Raw genomic sequence first — 21,735 nt, forward strand, 5'->3', positions numbered from 1 at the left:
TAGCAGTAACATTTGTACACAAACACCTAAACCAGTAGATACAAATCGAGGCTACCTCGAAGATTTGCAAAAACAGGTTCGATACTTAGCTGGCGTCCCTGCGAGCTATAGCTATAGGAGCAAGCTCTGCGCGATAAGGCTGAGACAAACAACGCGCGATGGAAACCGTTCAGGCGCGATAGTCCCGTCCCAGTCACCTTTTGCCAAAGTTTGTGAGAGAAAGTTTTAATTATTGCTAAGTTACGCCCCTTTCACACGGCAGTCCAGTTTTTTGCAGGATTCCGTTTTCTGCAGGATCCCGTTTGTATGCTAGCGATGGCGAATGTGTTTGCATGCTAGCGTTCACACGAGCATCCCGCATGCGGGATGCAAGCGAGCATATATAAACACATTCGCCATCAACCGGAATCCTGCAGAAAACAGGATCCTGCAAAAAACTGGGCGCCGTGTGAAAGGGCTGTTAGGCTCTTTTTAAGAGGTAAGTAAGTATCAACTAAAAAAGATTTCACCACCAAAAAGATTTTCCCACTCCTAAGGCAACGGTCCTACCGCCGACGATGAACGAGAAACGAGTAGAACTAGAAACTATAAACGAGTTGACGTTTAACGGGAAGCGAGTTTGTATAGTTTCGATAGTTTTATCGCCGGGCTATAAGCGAGTGTGTGTGCAAGTGCGACGAGCTATTACTCGCGCCATTCGCCCGCGGTCGCTCAGTCCTGTGCAAACCTGCGCGCGCGTTACATGTGTTCAAGCGAGCGAGCATCGCTGCACGAATAGCGCTCAGCGAGTTTATTTTTAAAAGCTCGTCGCTCAGCGACAAAAAGCTCGTCGCTCAGCGACAAAAAGCTAGTCGCCACCGGCAGTGTGAACCAGTCAGAGAGCAACTTTTGATATATGCATCTTTTTCGTTTACACGGAATGTACATTTATTGTGTGTTTCTTGAGAGTAAATCGCCGATAGTTAGTCGGTTTGTCGCCGGCGCGGTCGGACCACTGCAGAGTCGTGTTGCACACGCTGCCTTGGCCGTCCCGCGTTGCCCATGCTCCACACCTTAAGAACGTTAGAATGTGGCATCCGCTGGAAATGAAAGCCCCTTGGACAAGTATGTATAATGAGTTAATTGTCAATTCTGGTTCCAAGAAGAACGTTTCCATTTGTATGGCACATCCCCCTTTGTAGGGTTAGATGATATAAACGGAGGTCAGATTTTGATCGATAAAGATCAAATGACAAAGGGCAAACCTGTATTTCTAAAAAACAGACTCCTCGGAGTTCGTTATTAATTACTAGCTGATGCCCGCGACTTCGTCCGCGTAGATTTAGGTTTTTTAAAATCCCGTGGGCACTCTTTGATTTTCCGGGATAAAAGTAGCCTAAGTCACTCTCCAGGTCTAATCTGCACTCTATATCCGTGCAAAAAATAACGTCGATCCGTTGCACCCCTCGCGCCTCTCTATCCACCTTCTCCACTCCTGTCCCGCTGGCAAGTTACATACCGATATCAAAGCTCAATGCAAATAAAGAATGTTAGCAGGATTTGGAAGCAAGCGGCATCGCGTCGTTCAGTCGTTCCTTTTTTTAACCAACTTAGCAGGTCAGTTTCTAAATCACTTCTTACAGCATCAGGGTTAAGGAGTTGGGTCCTTGACTTTAACGATAAAGTCTTTACTTGGTAGGTACCTCCAATAATAATAATTTATAACCGACAGTTTCTAAATCCCATCAGTTTTGGTGATCAGGTCCCCTGCAGCATCAGGATTGTGGAGTTGGAATCCAAACTTTTTATGGGATAATGTCGCAAGGTTTCTGAGATGTAGACCTTACAATCCAACTTTACAATTGTCGATTGTTAGGTCTACATCTCCTGAGGATGCTCCGCTGTCGGGGCGAAACGTGCGTCGAGTGTGTTTTTGGATTTGTGTGGTGCTGCGTGGTGGTGGTGCGTATTGCTTGCCTGGTAGCTGGTTTTTCCTGCAGTGGGAGTACTCTGTGGTGGGCCGTGGGAGGGCGGGCGGTGCATGTCTCATGTTGCATGTTGCACCATAGGTACAGATTTTATCTGTTTCAGCGGATTATAGCAAATTAAGCTTTTAGTTCATTGTATTGACATCCGTACCCTTACCTATTATAAATGCGAAAGTGTGTTTGCTGATTTGTCCTTAGATCACGTATAGATAAAGACCTAGAGAGTGACACAGTGACAAAGAGTTCCCACGGGATTTTTAAAAACCTAATTCCGCGCGGACGAAGTCGCGGGCATCAGCTAGTTTTCAATTAAATAGATGTATTACGTAAAATTGAGTTGATTTTATTTGCTGGCAGCCATTGTTCTACAAGTAACAATGTCATTCAAGTGCCAAAAGAGCCTTGTCGTACTGTAACTGTCGTAAACTGTGGAGTGTCTTTGGCGTTATGCGATTCGGCATAAGACTTCGAGTGACATTCTGCGTATCGTTTTACGTCTTTTGTACCTAGGTATTTTGCGTTTGGCGTTGTGCGTCTAAAGTCTAAACGTTCTAGGACCACCGGTTTGAGCGATAAGTTACGTTAAAATAATAAATATGTTAGTCAGTGCTTTTCTTTTTACGTACTTAAAAGGCAGGTATCCTACCTATAGTCCGCGAAAGGTCGAGATGGCAATCGGGGTATGAGGCGAGAGGACGCCCCGCACACCCATACGTCACCCGCGTTCGCCCGCACCGGGTTAGGGCGGGGGCTGTGCGGGGCGTTCCCTCCCCGATTGCCATCTCAACTTGTCGTGTATTATACCTATTAGACGTGCAAGCTTTGCTTGTATCAGGTGTTCCACGAAACGGAAGCTCCCAGTGCATATTCGAATAGAAGGCTTAAGCATCGGGTCACGGGTGTGAAGAGAGGGTGAGGAAAATGGGCGGAGTGCAACAGGGTGCACTGATGCACCGACGCTGCCGCGGCCAATGACTGCCGTCCTACCCGCTCTGTTGCGCCGTCGCGATGCCGGACCTACCCCCGCCTTCAGCATCATCGTGACCGGTGACGTCACTAGCAGCCAATGATGGAATCATTGGTCGCGTTTCCATTGAGCAGCGTTTTTGTTTCTTTGACCTTATTGCGATAGCGCATACATATCAGATTCTGTTGGTTAAGCTACGTTAACCCATGCCGGTAACTATAGTACGCGACAGGTCGAGATGGCAATCGGGGTGAAGACGCCCCGCACATCCGCACAGCCCCCCCTGCTAACCCGGTGCGGGATAGCGCGGGTGATGAGGGGGTGTGCGGGGCGTCCCCCCGCCTCATACCCCGAATGCCATCTCAACCAATCAACAGACTATAGGTATTTTCTATACGTCGAATTCTGCATTGCTGAGGGTAGTGACCCCTTTCAATTCCAAGTTGAGACAATTATTCGGTGAGCTCACAGATCCTTGGACTCTAGTAAAAGAACAAGGTTTTGAGTTTTTTAATATAATGTTAGTGATACCTATTAACCAGGACCCATTGTTAGTCCGAATCAATTAACTAACACCTAGTAGGTATAACTATTTTTTTAAAGTATTAAGCAAATAAATGATTTGGCACTGACTACGGTTAACTTGGACTGCAAATTGCAAACACCCTCCGTTCCTATATCTAGTGCTTTATTCTAAAAGTATTGTAAAATGTTCACTTATCATTAAGAGCGATCATACACCCATCCAATCCGAATCCGTGAAAATACGGATATAAAAAATATCTACGTCACAAGTTAACATACAAATAGTTTTATGACTACTTCGGAACGTATTTACACGGACTCGGATGCGTAAAAAAAAATTGTTCACCGAATGTTTTTCGCTCGTGAATTCCCGCTAAAGTTTAACTTTGCGCGTGAGTCATTTTCGTACGATTACGTTTCTCCGACGCATAGGACATCATCAGGCATGACGAGTTCCGGTCGTCACTGGATCGTGACGAGTGGCGCGCGCGCGACGGTGACGGCCTAGGACGAGGCGAGGGGCCATCGGTGTCAACGAACGCCCAGAGGAAATGGAACGTCTAGACCAGGTTACTTGCTTTAATTAATCCTTGAGCTTAGAAACAGTACATGTACTTCACTTCTCGCGCAATCCAGATATTTTAAAATGTAATGGGACCACTACATTTTAAAATATCTGGATTAAGAGGGGTTCATTCGTAGTACGCACCGAACTAACGTAGTTTGGCTCTCATTTGAATATTTATCAGTCAAATTCAATGAAATTTTGTAGATACGTTCTCTAGGAACTAATATCTCTGAGCTTTTCCAGATTTCCGTTAAAATATTTTGTTTTGGCCCGTGTAACTTTAATTGTATTATAATTAAATTAAAAATAATATAATTAAAAATAACTACTCCATCTTGGGTGTTCCGCCATGTTGGATTCAGAATGACGTCACGCAACTAACCATGCATTGTCATCCGAACTAAACGACTATACCTACCAAATCAGTTCAATCGGTTGAAGATATAGCTGCTTCAAAATTGAGTTGCATGATTCCACCCGAACAAAGATAGGACGGACATAGTTACATACATTGCAAGAGAAAAAAAAATGCTTTACCTATAATCCATAATCATGAAATCTGGCAAGTAGCAATGTCTTATGGGCACAAATAAAGGGAAAAACTCTTGTGATTTTGTGGTTACTTCACTAATGAAAATCAAAAGTGCATTTTTAGGGTTCCGTACTTCAAAAGGAAAAACAGAACCCTTATAGGATCACTTTGTTGTTTGTCTGTCTGTCTGTCTGTCAAGAAACCAGGGTACTTCCCGTTGACCTAGAATCATGAAATTTGGCAGGTAGGTAGATCTTATAGCTGACAATTGGGGAAAAATCTGAAAACCGTGAATTTAGGGTTAATTCACACAAAAAAATTTAAATTGTGGTCATGAACTAATAATTAGTATTTTCAACTTTCAAAGTGAGTGACTAGGTATATCAAGTGGGGTATCATATGAAAGGTCTTCATCTGTACATTTTAAAACAGATTTTTATTTATTTTTATTAGACTTGCAACTAATATTCGGTTACTATTCGGTATTCGGCCCATTCGGCTGCTTTTATTATATTCGGCCGAATACCGAATATCTACATATTATTCGGCCGAATACCGAATACTTAAATAATATATTTTTTCATAGAGAAATAATTAGTAAAATGAAAAATTAAAATCGATTGATTACGTATATATTCATATTTTCATAAAACAGGTACCTAATTTAATCATTTTCTGTATTAAACAAGTTAAGAATTTTTCTATGCATAAATTAAATTATTTTCATAATCAAAATTTGGAAGGGGAAGGTTGTGGTGCAGAAAGACTAACTTTTCTGCATTTTTAGGAAGTAGTTTACTTCTTTTTTTCTCGTAGACCATCCCAACTTCAGAGAGTAGCGGGCGCGCGGGCGATGAGTACATTAGAACAAAACAAAGGAGCGCGAAACAATCACGTCTGTACAAGTTTTGGCGCTAAAATCCAGCCGAATACTTTTGCCTAATATTCGGCTATTCGGTCAGGGGCCTCGCCGAATATTCGGTATTCGGTATACTGCCGAATATACTATTCGTTGCAAGTGTAATTTTTATGCATGTTATTGTTATTATGTTTTTGAATCATCGTGCAGTGTCGAAAAAATACGACTGTAGTACGGAACCCTCATTGCGCGAGCCTGACTTGCACTTGGCCGGTTTTTGTATAATTTTGTAAGTATGTAGGTACGGAAGCCTTCGTGTGCGTGTTCGACTCGCACTTGATTCTTATCAGTTCAAGTTTCACATGAAAACGATTGACCTAAGAATGGTTATCTTGTCACATCCTATAACTAATTTATCGGCCTTGTAGTTTGTACGATGATAATGGAATAAAGCAGTCAACACCCTTTGGCCTATATGAAACTACTAAATGATGCCCGCCCTTCGTCCGCGTGGACATTATGTTTTAAAAATTCCGCAGGAACCATGGCTTTTTAGTGGATAAAAAGCAGCCTATGTGTTAATCCAAGGCAATCTTTCTCCATTTCAAACAGCCAAATCCGTCCTGCGGGTAATGTACTAAGTCAGTGCCTAGCACCAAATGATGGCCACCGAGCTCTTTCTTTTATTATTATATACTCACGACAACTGCAAGTTTTATGATTTTCAAATGTGATCTAAAACAAAACTTTACTTTCGAAGGTGTTTTTACTAATATAATAAAAACACCTTCCTAATTCCTAAAAACACCTTAATATTTTTTATCAAAATTAAATTGTTGGTCCTCTCAAGTATTCAATTTAGTCCAAAATTACCCTTTGTATCATTTAATTTTGAACAATATCTTAGGAGATAGGTATCACTAAATTAAAATAATGGCGATGGCAGTCTGGGGATACAGCGATTTTTTTCGACAATTCACAATATTATTATTAACATAACATTTACTTATTTGGGCAAAATGTTCACAAATAACCTTCTCAGATAATCCCTCTTTCTATCAGTGGAAACTACATGAAAATCCATACAGTAGTTTTTGAGATTAGCCTGAACAAACCCGAACTTTGTGCGTCAGGGGAATTAGGTATTAAGTAGTGATTTTGATACTTTAGCTTACATTATTGCAATTTTCGTAGAAACCATTAATTTTTTGAAAAAAAATACAGTCAATGTTACTTGCTATTGATAATGTAGCTTTCTCTAGGAAATATTTTTTTTAAATCAGGCTATTATACGGCTCTAAAATCATGAATATTACTGTCAATATAACTGTGGTAGCCTAGTGGTTAGGACGTCCGCCTTCCAATCGGAGGTCGGGGGTTCGATCCCGGGCACGCACCTCTAACTTTTCGGAGTTATGTGCGTTTTTAAGTAATTAAAATATCACTTGCTTTAACGGTGAAGGAAAACATCGTGAGGTGAGGAAAACCTGCATGCCTGAGAGTTCTCCATAATGTTCTCAAAGGTATGTGAAGTCTGCCAAGTAGTAAAAGTTACACGAAAACAATTTTTATAGTGCAATAGTTCCTCTCCAGTGCGAAGAGTATCTATACAATATTGTATATTCATATGAAAATAGTTACGAAAATGTAATAGGAAAGACAAAGTGCAAATCCTAAAACTGGAATTCCTGAATTGTTAAATGTTTCTACGCGTGTCCAGTAGCGTAATAAAGGGCGAGGCGTCTTTGTGCAATATATTAATTTAAGTTCTCAACACAAAGGGTCGAAGCACAGCGCTTGCGGTTCGCCGAGAAAGTGCATAGAAAGTGCGCGAGCCGAGGCAAGGGGCACGCGCGCCGCGTGCCCACAGCCACGTGCCTGGCTGTATTTGTCTGCACTCTGCAGTCGCCTCCTTCATTGAATGATTTCGCATACCAGTGTACTTAGTATGAGATTTTACACCAACGCTGATAGAATTCGAAAGTCGAAATAAAAATAACTTCAAAGTAAAATTTATTTATTTGTTTTTATGGTTCCGTATCTCCAGAGAAAAAAGGAACCCTTATTCTTGTCAAAGGAATCAAAATTCGATAATATAAACGATCGGTATAAACACTTTAACGAGTGCAATTTCGCCGCAATTTCTCAGTACTGTCTCGGCCGAGTGACATTTTACTGTCTCGCTTCACTACTCGGTAGGTTTAATCCGCCCATATCTCAACCTGTCGCGGACTGTACAAATGAAGAGGAAAATCCGAAAACGGCGAATTTGTGGTTACGTTACACAAGAAAAAGTGTATCTATCGTATTTCTTATACGATGGTACGGAACCCTTCGTGTGCGAGTCCTCGCACTTAACCGGTTTTTTTATTTCAAAGAATATTAGCAATTTTAATCAATACTTACTAATATTCCTCTTTCCCCAGAACCTACTACAAAAAAATTACATAAAGGCCCTTGATTTAAAGTAAAAAAATTCAATACCACAAGATTTTAATTTCACAACATTAAAAAAAAATCAGTTCCAAAGCCTCGAAACACTTCAACGTTGAAGTAAATTCAACGTTGAAGTGTTTCGAGGCTCGAATACGATCAACATTGGTGAGATGTAAAATCTTATACTAAGCCTACAGTCGCTGTTCTCTTTCAGCCAATGTTTTACGATTCATAAATTGAGATCATTGCGTAAGAAATATATCGTTTTGAAAAGTACGCAAATCTTTTAATATTTTATAGGTAGGTTTGTGCCTTGCAACTAAGTCCGCGTGGATTTAGGTTTTTAAAAAAATCCGTGTCAACTTTGTTTCAACCGTGATAACAAGTAGCCTACTGCCTAGGTTCGTCCCTGGAACGCTTGCTATCTCTGTCACTTTCACCTGTCATATCACACACTTATTATCATGTCATCATGGCCTACTTCGACAGGTGAAGTCATGAGGTTTCGCTACAAGTCTGTCATGAACTTGTGCCTCCAGTCCCATCACTCAATAACCTTGTCCAAACTGCAATTTTGCAATCGACTTGCGGTTTAAATATAGACTGTCTGTCTTCATACTAACTTTTATATAGGTCAAGCCAAGAGTTAACACCAATAATAAGTGAATTCAACGAGTTCAACGTTCTTGTCACAAGCAACACTTCGTGAACAATGACCCTCAACAGTAGGTGTATCTACTTTTGTACTGATGTGCACTGAGCATCCAAGCCATGTGAGACGATTATAAATAATTATTTTAAACTTGTTGGTAGCCACAACAGGCTGAGGTCGATAATGCGCCAGTTGAGACGTTAGGCGCCGAAGCCGATGCCTTACGAATGGTTAGGTGCGTCGTTATTACTCATATATCGAAATTATAACGCGCGGTAAAAAGTCAACACCGCCGCATCGCCGCCATTTTATCGACCTCGATAGCCGAAGACCTATAATCATTACGTGATAGTAATGTCAGAGTGAACTAGAGTGAGAAAACCATGAGAAAACTCGGTTTGATCCTGAATCGACATCTGTCAAATATTAGGCTAGGCGTGAATCAAAGATACCTAGTTGTTTCATAGCCTACCTAGGTGAAGCCTCGACCACACGAGTAGAGTCTATATATCTACTCGTGTGCCTCGACGTTTTGTTAAAAGTTTCCTAACTGTCGTGAACTGCGCTAATGAAGCGGACTTCAAACCGGCGCGGGGGCGTTAAGGATATTCGCATTCGCGTCCGTAAATGCGGATCATTCGCATTAATCCATACTAATATTATAAATGCGAAAGTGTGTCTGTCTGTCTGTCTGCTAGCCTTTCACGGCCCAACTGTTCAACCGATTTTGACGACATTTGATACAGAGATAGCTTGCATCCCGGGGAAGGACATAGGCTACTTTTTATCCCGGAAAATCAGAGTTCCCAAGGGATTTTCAAAAACCTAAATCCACGTGAACGAAGTCGCGGGTATCAGCTAGTAAATAATAATAAATAAAATATTTTTTATTCAATAAAACTTTTACAAGTACTTTTGAATAGTCAAATGGTCAAGAGCAGGTACAATGTAATTTTGATTAAAAAAAAAATATACCTACCTATGCGATGTAATGCAATCTACCACTGGTTCGGAATGCCTTTCCTACCGAGAAAAACCAACAAGAAACTCGGCGGTTGCTCTTTTAAAGATTTGATATACAATATTATGCCATAATAGTAAATTGCAGTTCCGCGCATTGCTGGAAAGAGATAACTGCTCCACTTATTGCTCCAGATCCAGCCATACTTGTTGCCGAGCAATAGTTGCTTAAAATTGCCCATGTAAGCGCAATATTAGCGAGCTTTGTTACAATTTTAACATGGTACATATTATAGGTACGTTTCTTCGGTCTAATACGTTTAACGTTGGACGTTACCGATAATTATTTTAAAGAGGGATACTTCGCTCAAAGCGTTACATTATTGCATTAAGTAAACCGGTAGGTTTACTTAAAGCAATAATATATTCAAAGGATAATAATATAGTCTAAGGAAATGAGATGAGATGCATGTCGCTAGGATAGGAGGATAGGAGGTAACCTATTAGGTTATACAGGTAAATAGGACACGATCCCGTTAAGGGGTTATCCGTTATAGTAAAGGACATTAGCTATCAAACGACCCCTAAAGTGCTTATGCAAAAGTGTATCGTTTTCGAGTTATTCATTTTTTTATTTTTTTATAGGTAAAGGGTGTTTGCCACTTTAAAAATTAGTAAAAAAAAAGAATTAATGTATTTGTAGTGTAATTACTGTAAAAAAAATTAATGTAGGGTTTCCGGAAGTTTTTAATAAATAACTTAGTAACTAATCTCTGTAAAAAATAAATAATAATAATTAGTTTAAATGGGAATTTTGTACTGTGTCGCAATTCGGTTACGTAAAGTCTTGTTTTTGTACCGGTAAACAAACTCATTTCAAAGAAAATGTTATTTCGAAACGCTCTTTTAAGGAATCTTACCTTTTTTTAACCGACTTCCAAAAAAGAGGTGAATTGATATTTTAGGTATCAAGCAATGACTACTTACACTAAAAAGCTTAAAATAAAAATAAATATTAAAAACTTCCAAACTACTACTTCCGACTTCCAAAACAAAACAAAGTAAAAAATAACTTTTGTTTCTAGTCTCTACACGTTCGGTTTTTTTTTTTTTCAGTATACCGTACGTACAATATATGGCCCCTGGCCCATACATTTTCGAATCATCTCCTTTGGGTTTGGATTTTGGTTAATAATAAGCAGCTTGGCATAAAATATCTGAAACATGCTAGGACGAAAACGGCCTAAATTAAATAAAAATTCTATGCAGGGCGGGTCATTGCATGCAAAGATCGGAGGGTGAGGTCGTCCTCACGGGGAGGCCGCCCTCGTTTTCTCAGGCAAGTCGAGACGTCAAGTTAAATAATCTTATCAGACTCCGACTCGGTACAGCTGCAGGCCAGGTCAACTTCAGATTGAACGATTTGGACAGTTGCATACAATATTTTGACGACCTCCCTGGCGCAGTAGTGACCACTGTGGTCTTATAAGTAGGAGGTACCGGATTCAACTCCCGGCTGGAGCAATTTTAAATTCTAAATTGTTTCGGGTCTGGTTGGTGGAAGGCTTCGGTCGTGGCCTGTTACTACCCTACCGAAACAGAGCCGGTAGGCACCTATCGTGCCTATAAGTATGTGCCTCGCACTGACAGCGCGCTACCCTTGAATCAGAGCGAACTCTCGGTTAGATCCTGAATCGACGATATGTCAAATATTATTTATTGATTAATTGTGCATGGCGGATATCATTACCTCTCACTCTGATTTTCAAAAGATCTTTAAATGAAGGGCAGTTTCCTGATGCCTGGAAAGAGACTAGAATAGTTCCTGTCTTTAAGTCTGGCAAACAGAAAGAAGTTAAGAATTATCGACCAATATCTATTATATCTACCGTGGCAAAGGTTTTTGAATCTTTAGTGTATCATCATATGTACAGTTATTTAAAGAATCATATCAGTGCTAAGCAGCATGGTTTCATGAGCAAACGTTCTACAAATAGCAATCTTGTACTCCATGTTGCAAATATTGCTGAATGTATTGATGATGGGCTGCAAATGGATGCTATATACACTGACTTTTCAAAGGCTTTTGACAAGGTCAATCATAGGATTTTATTAAGCAAGTTAAGTGCGTATGGTATATCTAGCACTTTACTAATGTGGTGTAAATCATATCTTGAGAATAGAAAGTCCATGGTGGTAATCAATGGTCATCAATCTAACGTTTTCATCGCCCAATCAGGAGTCCCACAGGGTTCCAACTTGGGTCCCCTTTTTTTAATATTTACATTAACGATATAACTGAGATTTTTCTTAACAGCAATGTAAGCCTTTTTGCTGATGACTTAAAAATAACTCTAATTATAAAAGGGGATGCTGATGTACAATTATTGCGGGAGGATCTTTATAGACTATGTAAATGGTGTAAGTTAAATAAAATGTTCCTAAATGTTGACAAATGTCTTCACATTAAATTCACGCGAAAAAAGAATAAGATATTATCTGCATATTATATTGATGACAGGCGGTTGGTCGAAGTTGACTCAATTCGTGACTTAGGTGTTGTTATAGATAGTAAACTGAGTTTTATCCCTCATATTGACAAAACCCTGAACCTGGCAAATAGATATCTTGGATTTGTTCTTAGATGTACCAAAAACTTTAAGAAAAGTACTACTATAATAAAACTCTTCGACTGCTATGTACGCAGCAGACTAGAATATTGTTGTATGATCTGGTCACCGTTCACTAAAGTCCAGACTAAAAGAATTGAGCGTGTCCAGGAACGGTTCTTGCGACAGCTTTCTTTTCGTTTTAGATTAAACCTTCACAACTATGAACAAAGACTTGCTTTTTTCAAAAAACTTAGCCTTGGGGATAGAAGAAATCTAATAGCCATGACATTCTTGTTCAAGCTGTTTAATAACAAAGTTGATTGTTCTGAACTGCTTTATAGATTTGCGATTAAAGCACCACGCATGAATTATCCGCGGCACCCTTGTAATTTGTTATATGTCAGGTATTGCAGAACTAACTTAGGTAAACATTCCGCCATTCCTCGAATCTCTGTTCTCTATAACAACAGCGTGCGTCAACAGAGTGAAATAGACATATTCTCTAATAGTTATGCTCAGTTTAGGCGAAAATTTCTAGATATAGTATTAAGCAATAGGTGCGTAGTGACGATTAAAAATAATTAAATAAATAAGTATTTACATACAACAAATATTTGTATGTAAATACTAATCATTAATCTGTATTCAATATGTAATCTAAATAAATTTTGATAATTAGCTTTAGGAAATGTATGATAAGTTTATGCATGCTGTGGTTGCCTATAATAAGCTTGTCATTTTGTGAATGTATGTTAAATAGTTAAAATTGTTATGTGACTGTTTTTGTAAATGACTAAGCTGTTGGTAAACCCATTAAAGAAAAAAAAAAAAGAAAAAAAAAAAAAAAAGATGCTGTGGTCGTGGTGAAGTAAAATCAGAGAAAAATAGGGCTACTTTAGGGGTATTTGGTAGAGATAGCTTGCATCCCGGGGAAGACAGACAGACAGACAGACAGACAGACAGACAGACAGACAGACAGACAGACAGACAGACAGACAGACAGACAGACAGACAGACAGACAGACAGACAGACAGACAGACAGACAGACAGACAGACAGACAGACAGACAGACAGACAGACAGACAGACAGACAGACAGATAGACAGACAGACAGATGCACAGTCGTTTGGGAGGCGCGGCTTGTGAAATATCTATCGGACGTCTGAGCGCTCAAGTTTACGTCTGCTACTTATGTCTGATAATTTGCATAGTACATTTTATCATCCAGATATAGTACAGTTATAAAGTAGTTTTTTGGTCAACCTCGCACTAAATTTCGGATCCAATTTCTTTTTTTTTTAGGTTAAGGGTCACTTACTGACCATAAAATCACAAAATGCTGACAGATCCAGGTGGAGTTTCGATCGAAATCTTGAAGGAAAGTTTTTGGCCGATATCTTGAAAACTATCCACTGTAAACTTTTTTGCAAAACTTACCGTTTACAATTATTTATGACCGATTTAATGAACCAGGTTTCCAATATTTTAAAAGTTGTCGGCCGAAATAGAACAACCGGTTCATTCAATCGGCCATAAATCGTAAATGGTAAATTATACAAAAAAGCTTACAGGAAACAAAAGATGCGAAATTTTATTTTCTACAATAATGGTCTACATAATTTTTGAAGTGGATAGATTTCGAGATATCAGCCAAAAACTTTCCTTCAAGATTACGATCGAAGCTCCACCTGGATCTATCAGCATTTTGGCATTTTATGGTCAGTAAGTGACCCTTAACCTAAAAAAAAAGAAATTGGATCGGAAATTTAGTGCGAGGTTAAATGCTCTATTTACTGGACTAATACTTAAAAGTTGCGGCAGTAAGCCCGCGTCAGATAATTTGTTTCCGCTGTATGTTTGTGTGGAGAGCGCTGACGATTGCTTTATGGAAAACTAGCTGATCCCCGCGGCTTCGCCCGCGTAGATTTAGGTTTTTAAAGATCCCGTATAGCCTATGTCACTCAGGAATAATGTAGCTTTCTACTGGTGAAAGAATTTTTAAAATCGGTTCAGTAGTTCTAAAGATTACCCCCTACAAACAAACTTAACGACATTACCTCTTTATATAATACTAGCTGATCCCCGCGGCTTCGCCCGCGTAGATTTAGGTTTTTAAAGATCCCGTATAGCCTATGTCACTCAGGAATAATGTAGCTTTCTACTGGTGAAAGAATTTTTAAAATCGGTTCAGTAGTTCTAAAGATTACCCCCTACAAACAAACTTAACGACATTACCTCTTTATATAATACAACGGGCCGTGCAGCAGAAATCGTAATATTTTAATTTCGCCATAACTTCAAAACCAAACGTCCAATTTTAATCATTCAAAGACCAAATATTATCTCCATAAACTGTTCTTAGTGATGAAATCATTTATTTTGATAAGGATTAATAGCATGAGTAAAATAAACGCGTTTAAATGTAGTCCAAAAAAAAATCAAGATTTTTAAATAAAAAAATGGTTGCTGTGCCTCACTCGACATAGATGGGTATAGTGTGTCGCGGACTTTTTTGTAGATATTTATAAGATCTACAATTAATTAGAACATTTTATGGTTCTATCTTTTATAGTTTAGGCAGCGTACGCAAAATAAGTAACTTTTCTGGTTGATTTTTTACACCTTGTGTCCGAAAAACCCAAATATCTTACGGAACCCTATTTTTTTCCAAAATAAAATATAGCCTATGTTACTCGTGGATAATGTAGCTTTCGAATGGTGAAAGAATTTTTAAAATCGGTCCAGTAGTCTTTGAGCCTATTCAGTACAAACAAACAAACAAACAAACAAACAAACAAACAAACAAACAAACAAAGTTTTCCTCTTTATAATATTAGTGTAGATGTGGGAGAGGAGATAGGTAATACGAGCACCTACAGTGTCACCTCGCCCACATTTTCTATTAATGCTCTTGTCAGCTATTCAGGCAGGTAATACGAGCACCTAACCCGAGTAGCTGGATGAGCCTAGACCACCCGTGCAGTGAACGTTACTTGGTACCTATTATTTATTTGCGTTCGCATTGCTGTTATTGATGTAACACGATCTTCGCGATTCACGCGAGCTAAGCTCAACGCTGGAAACTTAGCTTGTGCCTATTGTTTTTAGGGTTCCGTAGCCGAATGGCAAAAAACGGAACCCTTATAGATTCGTCATGTCTGTCTGTCTGTCTGTGTGTATGTCACAGCCACTTTTTTCCGAAACTATAAGTGCTATACTGTTGAAACTTGGTAAGTAGATGTATTCTGTGATTCGCATTAAGATTTTTACACAAAAATAGAAAAAAAAACAACAAATTTTGGGGTTCCCCATACTTATAACAGAAACTCAAAAAAATTTTTTTCGTCAAACCTATATGTGTGGGGTATCTATGCATAGGTCTTCAAAAATGATATTGAGGTTTCTAATATAAATTTTTTCTAAACTGCATAGTTTGCGCGAGAGACACTTCTAAAGTGGTAAAATGTGTCCCCCCCCTGTAACTTCTAAAATAAGGGAGTGATAAAACTAAAAATAATATATGATGTACATTACCATGCAAACTTCCACCGAAAATTGGTTTGAACGAGATCTAGTAAGTAGTTTTTGATTTATCGTTGCAAAATGTCGATAAAATACGATTGTACTACGGAACCCTCAGTGCGCGAGTCTGATTCGCACTTTGGCCGGTTTTTTTTTTGCTTAGCAAATGAAATATACAACTAACAATAAGATCCAATAAACTGTCATGATTTTCTTACGCAACTTATGACGACAAGAAAAAAGAAATTCATTTATTTTCGAAATGTAGGGAACGAAGTGGGAACGAAGGAAGGATGGAATGAAAATCCAAAATATGGAAGAGTAAATAATAAAAAGCGGTGATCGTCTAGTGGTTAAGACGTTGGCCTTATATACGGAAGGTCAGGAGTTCCCGGGCACGCACTTCTAACTTTTCGGAGTTAGTGCATTTCAAGCAATTAAAATGCACTAAGACTCCTCAGCCCTGATGCTGTAAGGAATTGTATTCCAAAATCGTGGTGATCCCACGGGATTTTTAAAGAATCATAAGTTTACATGTTTTTAAGAAATTTGGTACTGCAATACTGCATCCTTGTACCTCCGGGCTACTAGGTAGGTATGGATAGGCTACTTTTTGTCCTGGAAAATCAAAAGTTCCCACGGGATTTTCTGAAAACCTAAATCCACGCGGGCGAAGCCGCGGGGATCAGCTAGTTTAGTTATGAAATGTATAGGTATATTTAATGCAAAAATCTACTCAGTATAAATAAAACGCGTTTTAAATTGATCAAACCGGTACGCTGCGAGTCTGTGACGTCATCGCAATGCGTTCAATCGGAGAGCGTAGAGATAGAGAGAGTGAGGAGACTCTCGGTTTTATCCTGAATCGACATCAATACAGTGTGACAAGGGGATCTTGACGCGTGGCGAAAATCGGAACTAACGTTGCCGTCAAGTGTCCCCTTTTTTCTTGTTTGAAATTCTGAGTTCTCGAACAGCGCCCCCCTGTCAATGTCATTAAGTGCCAAGAGAGCCTTGTCGTACTGTATATCAAATACTAGATGACCCGCCCCGTACACAGCTCAGGGAGCTTACTTATTCGATAGACTACTACACAAAATATTGGTATGAATGCGTTTGTTGTACCTCTATTTCCGATACTGTTCATCAAATCTTCACCAAACTTAGTACCAACCGTAGCGTACAGTACCACCTTTGTAAAGTTTTTATTAAAAACTCGATAATATATAATGTACCTATCTACTGATAACTGATAAGGTAAGTCCGCGACTTCGTTTGCGTGCAATTAGTTTATTAAAACTCCCGTGGGAACTCTTTGATTTTTCGGGATAAACCTATGTCACTCTACATGTCTTTAATTATATTCAGGCAAAAAATCATGTCTATCCGTTTGCTCTATTGCGACGTGATTGAAAAACAAACCAACACACGTTTGTATTTATAATATAGCTAGGACCTGATAGGCAGCGATATGGGTAGTGATGTAAAATTTTGCACTGATATTTTTCATTCAAATAGAAACGTCCTATGGTAAATAAACGCGGCAGCTGATTCAAAATTCTATTTACCTCTAGTATTCAAATTTCTGATATCCAACTGTATCAGCCATAACACTTTAAAATCGATCGTATGCACTGACCTCGACAGCCCACTTACTACAAGTCTGCTGGACTAGCGATTGCCGACCTGTTTTTCAAGTAACTTGGTTTTCGCACTAGCCGCTGGGCGCTGATAGCTGTAGGTATGTGATGTAGGACTCGGAAAGGAGACATCTGTCAACATAGTCTCACCATGTTGGCCATTTGATACAAAGTGTCAATTTTAAGTCTCAGTACGCTCGGTGGGGCACTTCGAATCGGCGCAAAAAGTCATTTTCTATTACACACCTCTTCCAGCGTACTTGTTTATTATATCCATATCAGTAATCGTAGCCAGGTAAGTATGCTATACAAAACTTCGTTGCCATGTTTGCCCTGATCGATACATCGTATAGTACGCGACAGGTCAACATGGCAATCGGGGAGGGAGTGCCTTGCAGACTCGCACAGCCTCGCGCTAATTCGGTGCGGGCGAGCGCGGGTGACGTGCGGGTGTGCGGGGCGTCCCAGCCCGCTCCATACCCCGATTGCCAACTCGACCTGTTGCGCACTACATTTTATAACGTGAGTGTAAATATGCATTGGCGAACGTCAGACGGCGATAAAGGACAAACGGGGAAAATCCATACTAATATTATGTAACTACCTATTATAAACTCGTAAGTGTGTCTGCCTGTCTGCTAGCTTTTCACGGTCCATCTGTACATCTTGAACTTGTAGGGAGTCAAGAAGGCACCCCGGGAAAGAGCCATCGTGCAAGTACCGAACGGGCGCCCTTCCCCGTTTCAGCCCATATAACCGCGAGGTTGGTGAGGCCATGGGTAGTGGAGGGTCTATCTGTTTAACCGATTTTGACGCGTATAGATTGAAGAGTTGCCACGGGATCTTTAAGACGCTAAATCTACGTGAAAAACGTTGCGGACTTTATTGTATTTAGTACCTACTGAGATAGCTTGCATCCTGGAAATAGACAAACTACTTTTCATCTCGGAATATGGAAGAATTTCCACGGGATTTCAAAAACCTAAATCTAAGCGGACGAATTCGCGGGAAAAATAAATCATTAGTGATAATATCCCCCTCTCCATTTTACTATTGGACCGCGAGGCATCGTAAAAGTCTGCACCCCTAGTCCCTACGTGTAGTGTATCCCTCCCTACATACCTAGTCGACATTCCACGAGCGCGTATAGTGCATTCAATATTACCTGGCATGTTTCCACACTTGAGACTTGAGAGCGTCATTGGTAGTAACAATATGATTAAAGGTTCGTACGCACCTGAGCGGCGCGGCGCGGCGCTTCAGTCCGACTGCAGAACGCGTCACCTCAGGCCGCTCGACGGTGCCTAATGCACTACAACTTCAGTACGCGGCACCTCGCGTCACTTGCGCGTCACTTTAAAGGTTCGTACGCACCTAAGCGGCGCGGCGCGGCGCTTCAGCGAGCTGCACGTCGCGGCACAGAGCGTCAAAATATCATTTCTATCATTTTGTATGGCGCATATCGCACTAGAGCGGCGCTGCACAGCGCTTCACCGCGCGTTGCCGCGCGGCACGGCTGGAGAGAATATTTTGAAGCGCAGCGAAGCGACGCGCAGTGCAGTGACGCTAGTGCGACATACCCAGCGGCGCAGCACGGCGCTTCGCGCTCGTACGCGAACGGGTATAAAAGTGACGCGAGGTGCCGCGTACTGAAGTTGTAGTGCGGTAGGCACCGTCGAGCGGCCTGAGGTGACGCGTTCTGCAGTCGGACTGAAGCGCCGCGCCGCGCCGCTCAGGTGCGTACGAACCTTTATACCCGTTCGCGTACGAGCGCGAAGCGCCGTGCCGCGCCGCTGGGTATGTCGCACTAGCGTCACTGCACTGCGCGTCGCTTCGCTGCGCTTCAAAATATTCTCTCCAGCCGTGCCGCGCGGCAACGCGCGGTGAAGCGCTGTGCAGCGCCGCTCTAGTGCGATATGCGCCATACAAAATGATAGAAATGATATTTTGACGCTCTGTGCCGCGACGTGCAGCTCGCTGAAGCGCAGCGCCGCGCCGCTCAGGTGCGTACGAACCTTAAGTCGTGGCTTGGCACCAACGCGGGTTGGTTTGCAACAAAAAAGATAAGGTTTAACCGGCTCCTTTAAAAATGAATGGGCTCTATGAGCATTTGGTTTATCACCCCTATTGTTTTTCATGTGGAAACGCGTCAGTTAATACTGAATCTACTTTTTATACGAAGAGGTACACACTCGTATATAGTGTAGGTACTAGATGATGCCAGCGACTTCGACCGCGTGGATTTACGTTTTTCAAAATCCCACGGACTCTTTAATTTTCCGGGATAAAAAGTAGCCTATGTGTTAATCCAGGGCAAGAAGCCTATGTTATAATCTATCTCCATTAGTCCAGTAGTTTTGGTGTAGGTAATTGAGTAACAAACATCCAAACATCCACACTTTCACATTTATAATATTACTAGCTGATCCCCGCGGCTTCGCCCGCGTAGATTTAGGTTTTTAAAGATCCCGTATAGCCTATGTCACTCAGGAATAATGTAGCTTTCTACTGGTGAAAGAATTTTTAAAATCGGTTCAGTAGTTCTAAAGATTACCCCCTACAAACAAACAAACAAAGTTTTCCTCTTTATAATATTAGTGTAGATAATATTAGTGTAGACAACGGGCCGTGCAGCAGAAATCGTAATATTTTAATTTCGCCATAACTTCAAAACCAAACGTCCAATTTTAATCATTCAAAGACCAAATATTATCTCCATAAACTGTTCTTAGTGATGAAATCATTTATTTTGATAAGGATTAATAGCGTGAGTAAAATAAACGCGTTTAAATGTAGTCCAAAAAAAATTCAAGATTTTTAAATAAAAAAATGGTTGCTGTGCCTCACTCGACATAGATGGGTATAGTGTGTCGCGGACTTTTTTGTAGATATTTATAAGATCTACAATTAATTAGAACATTTTATGGTTCTATCTTTTATAGTTTAGGCAGCGTACGCAAAATAAGTAACTTTTCTGGTTGATTTTTTACACCTTGTGTCCGAAAAACCCAAATATCTTACGGAACCCTATTTTTTCCAAAATAAAATATAGCCTATGTTACTCGTGGATAATGTAGCTTTCGAATGGTGAAAGAATTTTTAAAATCGGTCCAGTAGTTTTTGAGCCTATTCAGTACAAACAAACAAACAAACAAACAAACAAACAAACAAACAAACAAACAAACAAACAAAGTTTTCCTCTTTATAATATTAGTGTAGATTAAGATTAGCATTAGGATGGAATGCCCTTCCGGCTACCATCTCCCCCACTAGCAATAATATTGGTACCTTCAAAAGAAGAGTTAAAAGGTTAAAATAGGCACCTTCTATGCAGTTGCTATCCTAGACACGAGTTTTTTTTCATTGCCTGATGAGACACGCAAAATGGGTCACCACTCACCCACATATTATTATGTCCCGCAAGTAAAAACAAGGCATTTCCAACGTCTATGGTTTATGGTCAGTGATTACCTTTTCTATTACATAACTAGCTACATTTAATAGTGGTCTAAATCGGTGTATTAATTTTAATAGATTTATTAATAAAGATAATTTACTTTAACTAAGAAGAAAAGAAAAATAAGGGGTGATAGCCTAGTGATTACCGTCGACCCCCTTGTGGATTGGGGGGACAAATTCACGGTTTTCGACTTTTTCCTTACATGATTCTAGGTCAACGGAAAGCACCCTACAGGTGGTTTTCTTGACAGACACGACGGACACCAAAGTGAACCTACAACGGTTCATTTTTTCCTTTTGAGGTAGGTACGGAACCCTAAAAATTCAGATCAATTCTTCATGTAGGTGCCTATCTAAGTATTTACGGAAGCGTATTGAACTAGTTTCGACGCATAGCTGAAAAGCTGCGCACTTATTGTAACTATTTGTTGAATCCAATAGTACTTTTAGATGTATTGATATTTTCCGACTCTCCAAATTGTATGACGACTGACGTCAAGACTACAGTCTACCGGGTGAATTAGCATACCATAACTATGTATGATTTGTGTATTAAAATAGACATTGTAGACATACGACGGCAGATAAGATAAGATCTACTAAGAGGTCTTATTTATTATACAAAAAGATTTATACCTACTGCGCACAACTTCTAGAGTTAATTGAAATAGGTAGCTCCTTAGGATTCCGTAACCAAAGGGTGACAACGGGACCCTATTACTAAGCCTCCGCTGTCCGTCCGTCTGTCAGCGGGCTGTATCTCGTGAACCGTAATAGGTAGACTGCTGAAATTTCCACAGAATGTGTATTTCTATTTTCTATTGCCGCTATAACAACAAATTTAAAAATGGCCGCTATGAAAATTAAAGTGTCATGTCTTGTACCATGGTCCTCGCACTTCTTCCAAGAAACCTCTCCTTATATTTGGTATCATAAACTAGCGGACCCGGCGAACTTCGTACCGCCGCGCCTAACAGTCGATTCTTTTACAGGCAATTTTTTAAAATTTCCTTTGTGTAAGAACCATCCTCGTAC

General features: G+C 40.2%; 1 protein-coding gene and 1 long non-coding RNA gene across 2 annotated transcripts in view; both read right to left on the reverse strand.

The window, feature by feature from the left end:
* Positions 1–21,735, reverse strand: part of Imp (IGF-II mRNA-binding protein) — a 65,587-nt gene that overhangs the window by 32,808 nt on the left and 11,044 nt on the right. The gene's annotated exons all lie outside the window — the stretch shown is intronic.
* LOC138404478 (uncharacterized) lies at positions 5,024–5,207 on the reverse strand. The gene is made up of 2 exons (XR_011238411.1): positions 5,123–5,207; positions 5,024–5,092 (listed from the first exon to the last, which is right to left on the reverse strand). It is a non-coding gene; the product is annotated as an uncharacterized lncRNA (long non-coding RNA).

The sequence above is a fragment of the Maniola hyperantus genome, chromosome Z, assembly GCF_902806685.2.
Source record: "Maniola hyperantus chromosome Z, iAphHyp1.2, whole genome shotgun sequence".
Taxonomy (NCBI): domain Eukaryota; kingdom Metazoa; phylum Arthropoda; class Insecta; order Lepidoptera; family Nymphalidae; genus Maniola; species Maniola hyperantus.